Source organism: Theropithecus gelada, chromosome 1, assembly GCF_003255815.1.
Source record: "Theropithecus gelada isolate Dixy chromosome 1, Tgel_1.0, whole genome shotgun sequence".
Lineage (NCBI taxonomy): Eukaryota > Metazoa > Chordata > Mammalia > Primates > Cercopithecidae > Theropithecus > Theropithecus gelada.
The window spans coordinates 17,482,090-17,491,735 of NC_037668.1; positions in this window are offsets into that span (position 1 = coordinate 17,482,090).

The following is a 9,646-nucleotide window of genomic DNA, read 5'->3' on the forward strand; positions in this document are numbered from 1 at the left end:
GTTTAATTTTCCTGAATCTCTATCATCCCTTCTTTCTTCATCTCTTGGAGGTAAATTACAGTGTAAAGATCTGATTTATTGGATTGTTTCTTATCTGACTCCTTTAGAGATTGTCTTTTGAGGGCCAGGACCGTGTCTTATCTATTTTTTATTTATCCTAGTGCTTCAAATATAGTAGAAGTTCAATAAACACCTGATGAATGGGTGCAGAAACAAATGAGTGAACCCTGATTTGAGTGATGTTGGATTAGGTCTGTGGTTCCCAAACTTCGCTGTACTGTAGAGTTATCAGGGGGAACTTTAAAGAAATAAAGACTCCAGGCCCCACCTCCAGCAAGAGTGGCCCAATAGGTCTGGGGTAGAGTCCTAGACTCTGCATTTAAAAAGCTCCCCACTGATTCCTTTGCAGCCACAAGAACTACTGGCCACCTGACCTCTGGGATCCTTTGCAGCTAGAAAGTTTTGCAATGGCAATAATAATGAATTAACTGACTCAGCAAGTATTTCTTAATTTCCTTTGTGCCAATGCTGTGTTGTGTTCTGGGAGAAGAATAAGAAATAGCTCCTTTCCTCAAGGAATTCAAAGCTTGGAGGAGGAGATGCAGTTATGTCAGTACAGTCTCATAATTTACACATAGCAGTGGCTAGGGACTAAGACAGGAGCTCTTCTTAGATGATGCCATTTTTGAAGATGATAGAGCAGTATTTTTAAAACATGGGCAAAGTCCACTAGGATATTGCTCCTGTCATTCTGATTACAACTTCTCAGTGTTAGAAATTTCATAGAATTTTCCAGAAAGCCAAAGCTATATCTGTGCAATCTAATTGTCTACATAAGAATACTAAGAAAGGAAAACATTTATAAAAACACAAATAGAATTTTTTTGAAGAACTTACCTAGATTGCCAAGAGAAACGGAGGACTCAGGCCTGAGAGCTTATGGAATACTGGGCTTGGGGATCCTGGTGCTTATACGGGGATTTTAATAACAGCTTTTAACCTGCCATCTTTTGCAGACAACACCCTTGGTGTATAATGGACTGACTGATTGCCAACCGAACCCCCTTCCACCTGTTTCCCCTCTCAGCGGGGCTTTTAAACTCAGCATTTCCTTGAATGCCACCCCTATTTTGCATTTGTTCTGTGTCTACAGCCTGGCTCCTGAGGGACAGCTACTTCTCACATCCCTGTGGGGCCATAGTACCACCAGGTTGTCTTGACAGTGTGCTGAAGTACTCTCAAGAAAAACCTTGTGAACCAAGAGTGGCCTCATCTCCTGCAAGTAAAATAAGTGAGTTCTTAACCTGAGCCATTTTAGTCATGAACAAGATCGCTTTCACTGTCTGCAATTGCACATTTTATTTGGATATGTTGAGACTGAAGTGCCCAGTTGCATTAGATGCCTGCTATACTGTGATGTAAAACACAAATGTGGGTCTGTCTTAATCCTCACCTGGCCTGTTCCTTTGGCGGGTGGTTCTGTGCCTCATGACCCGTCTCCCTGTGTCTATCTGCTGTCAAAGCTGTCAAAGCATAAGATGTTTGCCCTGTGTGAGCGATAACAACTTTTTCTTTCTTTTTTTTTTTTTTGAGACGGAGTCTCGCTCTGTCGCCCAGGCTGGAGTGCTGTGGCGCGATCTTGGCTCCCTGCAAGCTCCGCCTCCTGGGTTCACGCCATTCTGCTGACTCAGCCTCCCCAGTAGCTGGGACTACAGGCGCACACCCGGCTACTTTTTTTGTATTTTTAGTAGAGACGGGGTTTCAACGTGTTAGCCAGGATGGTCTTGATCTCCTGACCTCGTGATCTGCCCACCTCGGCCTCCCAAAGTGCTGGGATTACAGGCGTGAGCCACTGTGCCCGGCCGAGAGATAACAACTTTTCTTATTCGGTGGTGATAGCAGCAAATGTTGGACACAGGAGAGGATCTGTGGGCTGCAGAGTTGGTGGTCTGTTGAAACGTCACTTCTTGAAAATTAAAAACCATTTTCAATTTCACCAGCTTATAAATAGTTTCTTTGTTTCTGAAGAAATTATGTATAGGTGGATGCACTCTAACATAATCCTTTATGATACTAAAACTAATTCCCACTCACCTTTTAAAAAATTTATCAATTTTTATTTTAAGTTCTGAGGTACATGTGCAGGATGTGCAGGTTTGTTACATAGGTAAACATGTGCCATGGTGGTTGGTTGCACAGAGCAACCCATCACCAAGATAATAAGCCCAGCACCCGTTAGCTACTCTTCCTGATGCTCTCCCTCCCACCGCTCCCCCTCCACCCACCTTTACTGCAGGCATTCTGTAGGATTCTCTGAGATAGCTGGTTCTATAATCTTGTTAATGGCTATGAAGTAAGCAGTATTGGAGACATCTTTAATAACCTGTGGATATGACAAACAGATTGAAGAGCTGTCAAATCAGGTAAGTGAATACAGGCAAATGTATTTCCTGAGGAGCATGGTAGCCCTTTTTTTTTTGTTGCTCACCCTGATTTTGAGAATAGGTCCACAAGGAGACACCTTTCCTGCGTGGGGATACTGAGGCCATAGGCTACTGCTGGTTCCCAAAGCAACACAAGCCTGGATTCTAAATCTTTTTACATCTAATTTGGTTTGTTTGTTTTTAAGTCTCCTCCATGACTTCTAAAATTGTATGTAATAAAGACATTTTTAGCTTTTCCTGATGTCTGTAATAAAAATATAAAATGTCTTCAGTTTCTCTCCTAAACATCCCCATGGCCCTGGGGAGTTTATTTTTTCTAGAATGTCTAAAGTGTATTATTTATTCAAAACAAAACAAAACAAAACAAAACAAAATAGTTTCTGTGAGGAAGTATTCCGGATACTTGACTCAATAATATTTCATTATTTTTGAATTTGTGTAGGAAACCCTTTCATGCCCGTATTCAGACAGCCCCAGGCATGGCTGACTACTGAAGCAGGAGGAGGGAGGTCTTTCTCCCCAGCTTGCACGCCACCCACCCTGGGTGACCCTGAAGGAGTTGACTGCCCTGTGTGTCTAAAGGGCAGGAGCCTGATGAACGGGCTCTCTGTGGTCATTAGTTGCCGTCAGGGTGATTAATAAGAGTAATAGAGATAATTATAATTCTTGCTTTGAAAAGCCTTGCTTTTGAGAGGAATTATCCTTGTGCAAATGTCTCCCCACCCTCTTGGTAAATCGTCTTTGGCAGCCAGACCTGCAGCTTCTGGGTTTTGCCTGTGGTCTCCGGGCTGCTATTGCTGACACACCTGGTCTGCTGCCCTTCTCTCCTGAGTTTGGCTTATCTGATTCCCGGGCCTTCTTGCTTTTCTCCGCTCTTTCTCATTTTCTGGTGGTCTCTGTTCTCTTTTCTGTCTTCCTTTTGTCTTCCCCCCTTTCAATGTTTCAATCTCTTTCTGTTTCTCATTGTCCCTTTCTTCATGTGCCTTTTCTTACCTCTGTCTCTTCCCCCTCTCTACTCCTACCCCATTCGTTCCAGACTTGAAGTCTCCATTCAGTTTGATCTTTTCTTTCATTCTTTTACCTAAAAATTTATTAGTTTCTATCAGGGAAAATAAAAGCCAAGTAGACTGAAAATGAATACATCCAGTTCTTGCTACGAGAAGGGAAAGCGACGCTTACTGTGTGTCCACACCAGGAGATAGCCTGCCACAGTCACACAGTGGGGAGGCCAGCTTGGTGCCGGGGCCCATGCTTTACCACCCACACTGCCTGTACGAGCAGGACATTTTCTGACCCAGAGTCCATGCCCAATGGTGACAGAATGACTTCTGTGGTGACACTCTTCTGGTGACATAGTCTTTGCGCCTCAGTGTCAAGGTTTGTCTTGACACTGCCTGAGAGGAGTTTCCTGGAAAGTGTCCACAGCCATGATTACATATAAGAGGAGACTGCCAGAGTCATTTGAAGGCATCAAGTTGTCTGTAGGAGAAGCTTGGTGATCGGAGGAGTTGCTGCTGGGGGTGGCTATCCTGAGTGCACATTTGGACTTTGCCTGCTCGGCAACCTCAGGCATCTTACTAAATCTCTCTGAGCCTCAGCAGTGGGATCTAGTGGTCACCATTTCTTGGATGTGTCACAAGGATATGGTGTGGCTCAGGGAAACACTGGATTGTAATGTGTTTTAAGCTCATCTGAAGAAAAGCACCGTGCAAATCCCAGTTATTGTGTTTATTATGAGGTTCAGCATGACCAAATGCAAACAATTTGTTCCATCCGAATGAGGCTTTTACAAATACACTGGGGCCAGTAATTACAGGAATGTAGGCTCCCCTAAACATGTTCGCAATTAGGAAGGGATGTAACTGAATGAACTGGGGCATGGCAGGGGACTCTCAGATCCTTGACATGTTCTTGGTTAGCTCAGTCAAACTTTTCTTGATCAGAAAATGGAAAAAAGCAGAAAGTTCTCATCCCTTGTGTCTTTCTTAGAAGAAGATAATAAACCCAGTGGCCAAAGAATGTTAACATTTAACTGACTTTCCTTATGTATCAAGACCTTTTTCTGAAACTATGATTGTTAAGGATTTTAAGACCCAAATCAGTATGGGGTATGATTTTCTTGTTTGTGATTAAAACATGGAAGTAATTATAGATCTCAAAGTAATTTTTATTTACACAAAAATAATATATACATTCCAGATCCTTGAAAAAATGGAAACATTACTTGATGACATCTAAGACTTCTTTGACTACTACTGTCTCTCCTGATTCCCTTTTACTTTTCTCAGAGGCAATGACCATTATCAGTTTGGTGTTTTTCTTTCCAAGCTTTTCCATCTTTAGAGGTAGAGAAAACCAAGGTGGACACGGTACACAAGTCTCCACATGGTTTTCCCCTGTAGTTTAACCTCATATCCTGGGCCAGGTTGTATGCTTCTTGAGACCAGAAACCACAGGAGCTCCTTGATCTGATTCCACACCACTCCCAGGCCTGGCATAGAATCATGGAGAAGTGAGGGGAATGGTGAGGAACAGTTAACTAAACCTTTGTTTGAGAAAAATTATTGTCCCGCAGTTTACTCAAGTAGAGCTAGTAACTCAGCTGGGCAAATTTCAGATTCTGTGTTTCAAAACCGCCTCAACCCACCCAGTGGAAACCAGAATATTCTCATGGCTTTACAAAAACGCCTGAGCTTTAAGCTTGATCTAAAGGGCTCAGCAAAGAAGCACGACTGCTGAGAGTCTTCCTGTCTGCCTCAGGCTCCCTGTCTCAGCCTCCAGGTATCCCTATCCTCATGCTCCACTTGCCCAGACATAGACCTAAAAGAAACTCCTGTCCATATTCGTGGGGGTCCCTTCAGGGGCAGTTGTGTGTCATCAGCCACCCTCAGAGTTGGCTCTGAAACATTCCCTGGTTTCTCCTTCAGTGGTTTATGAAGGTCAGGAAGAAACACATGTGATATTTTGTGGAGGTTCTGGACAATCCTAATGTTGTCAGGAACCCTGCTGGCCCCTTCAGATGACATATACACCCAGACATATATCGATAGTGATGGAAGAATTCCGTCTTTTCTTCAAATTCTCTTTTCTTTCTATTTTTACTTTCTTTCCTTAAAATGTTGCCTAGGATGGGTTCCTGTGGAAAGGACAGTGCTGGGGTTGCAACTCCTATCTCAGTGGTTTGACAAGTTCTCAAGAAATAAGGTTTATGGCTGTTTTTAGGAGACTCCATCACAGGCCCTCCTCACCATCCAGGCTTCTCTCCTGTTTGCCCATATCTGGAATAGGATTGACTGTACTCCTGGCTCTCTGGGCACCACACCCTCTTGCCTGCCTCAATGCCTTTGTTAATGTTGTTCCTTTTGGCCTGAGGGGAACCAGGCCCATCTCTGCTAGCCAAACTCCACCTTCTCCTGGGAGCCTTCCCTGGTGACTCGGTTGGGTCCACATTTCGCTGACGTCCTCTTCTCCCACTGTCATCATCATTGCTCGCAACATTCCGACCATACCATCCTCCTTGTTGTTCCTTGAATGTGCCAGGCATGCCCATTTCCGGGCCTTAGTACGTGCTGTTTCCTCTGTTGAAGTGCTCTTTTCTGAAGTGCATGATTTTCTTCCTCACCTTCTGCAGGTCTCTGTTCAGGTATCATTTGACCATCCTCTCTTAAACAGTAACACTCTCACTTTCCCTGACTCCCTCCCTACCTTCCTACTCTGCTTTTTACTCTCCCTAACATTTATCCCACATGAGTTAGTATACAGTTGTTTGTCTCTCTGTTTATTTTCTACTTTCCCCATTAGAATGTGGAAACATGAGGGTGGAGACTTGTTCTGCTTTGTTCACCACTTTATTCCCAACACCTAGAAATTGCTTACCAGGTGGTAGTCATGTAGTAAATATTTGTTGAAAAACAAATAAACAACTCTAACTACCATATTTTACCCCTTAAAAAAGTTTCTACACTGATTATAGGTGCCATGACCAGCCAGGCCTGCACTGAGGCATTTGGCAGGAGTTGGATGATGAAGCTTTATTCATGCCCTGAGCTGTGCGCTCTCCAGTTGTTTCACGAGCAGGTCTTGTCTTAATTATGTTGTGAACTACTTGGGGGTAGAGATCAAATTTTGTTCTTCTTCTTAACTACTTAACACTTGAAATGGGTCTGGATTCCATTAGTGCTTATCTGTTTATTGTTCCAATGTGGTCATTAACTGCTTATTGACTGATTGATTAGTGATGGCAAATCCTGATGAGGTCAAATTGACCCTAAGGACAGAGTGGGTGTGGCTATTGGAAGCTGCATTTGGGTCCTTATGTAAAATCCTGGGTTCTCCTTGCAGTCTGTGATATCTCTGACCATTGTCTGAATGTCTGCGGCTCTTTCTTCCACCTTCCTAACCTAGATTCTGACAAACATATTCCTGGCATTAAAAGTGGTTGTAAAACTAGAAACATAGATCACTGTATGTAAACCAAAGTATGTCTTTATCCACTACTTATGAAGTAGTCTTTGAGAGAGACTTAATTTTTCCCTTTTCAGTATATTTATTTACAGCCTCTTCATATGGATTTGAAGCAGCTTATCATACACGGTAAAGTGGTTACATAAAAAAAGTAGAAAATTAAAACTAAGAAAAAGGAAAATTCAAATTTGTTGACCATGAGGGTCAACACAATTGCTGTTATTGCTCTTCAATCTTGGTTCAGGGATTTCTGACAGCAATTCTCAAAGGAAAACACCATCAGTTACATGGCCTTCACAATCAGAAAGTAAGATAACTAAGTTTTTTTGTGGCAAAAGAGAGCATTTCTCAGAACTGAATTCTAAAAAGAATATCTCATGGGGGACTTTATAAAGGTGGGTACCACATGATAAAATGGACAAAGTTCTCAACAGCATTTTGACAGCCGAAGAAGTGGTGAGTTTCACATGTGTATTTCTTATAGTTTTGGCAAAAATTGAGCACATGAATGTGAGGGAGTTTTATTCAATGTACGTAACAAAATTAAGGATCTGACTTCAATATGTGACTTGGTGAAAGCTATTACGAATTGTCTGTTTTGTTACTCACCATATACCCTGTATACATAGTTTAGTAGGTGGTCAATTGTTAAGTTAATAGATGAATAAAGTGTCTCTCATATTTGGTACTATTCCAGGTTCAATGTTAAATAGTAAACAGATACATATTGAGCACCTACTAATGCCAGGTGGTTTGCTGGGCACTTTCATATATATTGTTCCACTTATCCCCTTTTAAACACATTTTCTTATTGAAGAATATTCAGGTCATAAGTGTATAATGATGAATTATTACAAAGTAAACACCTCCATGTAACCACTGCCCAAATCAAGAAATAGTACATTAATCAAGACCCTGAAAGTCCCCATGTTCTATCCGCTCCCTCCTCCCTTGTGGTACCATTATCCTGACTTCTAATGCCATAGATTAGTGTTGTTTTTGGTTGTTGTTTTTGAGCTTTATGTAAATGCAGCCACTCAGTATGAAGGTCTTTGTGTCTGGCTTAATTTTGTCAACATTATGTTTGTGAAGTTCTTCTATGTTGTGGCATATGGCTTTAATTCTTTCAGTCTCATTGCTGTATAATAGTGCATTGTATGAATATAGCACAATTTGTTGTTGTCCATTTTCAGTTAATAGATCTTTGGATTGTCTTCTCCTTTGGGGTGTAACAAACCATGCTGCAATGAATATTTTTCAATATGCCTTTTGGTGCATTTCTGTTGGGTTATCTGCCTGGGCTGGAGTTACTTAGCTATGGAGTTTGCATATGTTTAGCTTTACAGAGATTGCCCTACAGTTTTCCTAAATGATTACTATATCAATTATTTTCCTACTAGTGTGAGAGTTCTAGTTGCTCTACATCTTTGCACACACTTGACATTATTACTTGCAAATTTCAGACATTTGATAGGTATGAGTGGTTCTCAATATGATTTGATTTGCAATTATCTGATACCTGATGAGGTTGAGCCAATATCTTTTTTACTGGCTTTGAAAATATCTTCTTTTATGTCTTTTCCTTTTTATTTTTTAAGAAAAGAGATTGCCTTTTACTCATTGACTTATAGGCATACTTTGTAACTTCTGCACACTAGCTCTATTTCTTTTTAATTCTTTACAATAACTGTGAATTATAATAACATTTTATACAGGCAGATACTGAGGTCACAGAAGTTAAGTAATTTACTCAAGGACACTTGGGGTATTAGGGTATAAAAATTATTCCTTCTCTTCAGTGGCTTTTTATCTACTTGTTTGGGGAAATAATGCTGAGAACAATTATGAGTAATATTAGCTAGTAAATATTAAAGAATTAATCTGGATGGTGCAGGCTATGAATGATGTAATAGTTAAAAGATCCGTGTGAGATTTCTAGTGGAGGTCAGATTTAGTCTAAGGCTTGAAGGATAGGTATAATTGAGGAAGTAGAGAGGAAATTAAAAAAACATGTCAGGGAGGGTGACCACAAGAGCAGAGGCACGGAGCTGGAAGTAATAATACTACTAACAACTTGCCTTTGAATAGCCCTTTGCAGAACTTTTTTCTGTCTTAAGACCACCTCTCTTATGCAGGGACATGAGTGCAGGGACCATGACTGTTCCATTCACTCAGGCATGTCCAGTGTACTCCATGGTGCCTGGCACATGACCAGTGCTTAATAAATATGTTCAAATAAAATGAATGAATGAGTGAATTCAATCCCAACAATGTCCCTGTAGACTTAATAGGATAGAATTTAAATGATTAAGGTGAGGGTTAAAAGTTAAAAGACAATTATATGACCAATCTATGGCTTCTGAAAGATTTCTACAGGAACTAGTGGTAAATTGTAATTAGAGAGAGAGATTATAGAGATTCTGATCAGTTAAAACTTGATGTGGCATGTAGGAAAGCATAAAGTGTCACTGAGAGGTGTTGAACAGAGGGAGGTGAAAAAGTGCAAACAGTGTTTTGCAAAATTCATAAGTGATTGAATGGGGACTGGACAAGAAGCAGGGGGACAGCTAAGAAGAGGCTGTTGCAATGATATAGGCACTCACTTATGTATTCAACAAACATTTATTGAAACCGTAGAATACATCTGGCATGGCCGGGTGCGGTGGCTCACACCTGTAATCCCAGCACTTTTGGAGGCTGAGGCGGGTGGATCATGAGGTCAAGAGATCGAGACCATC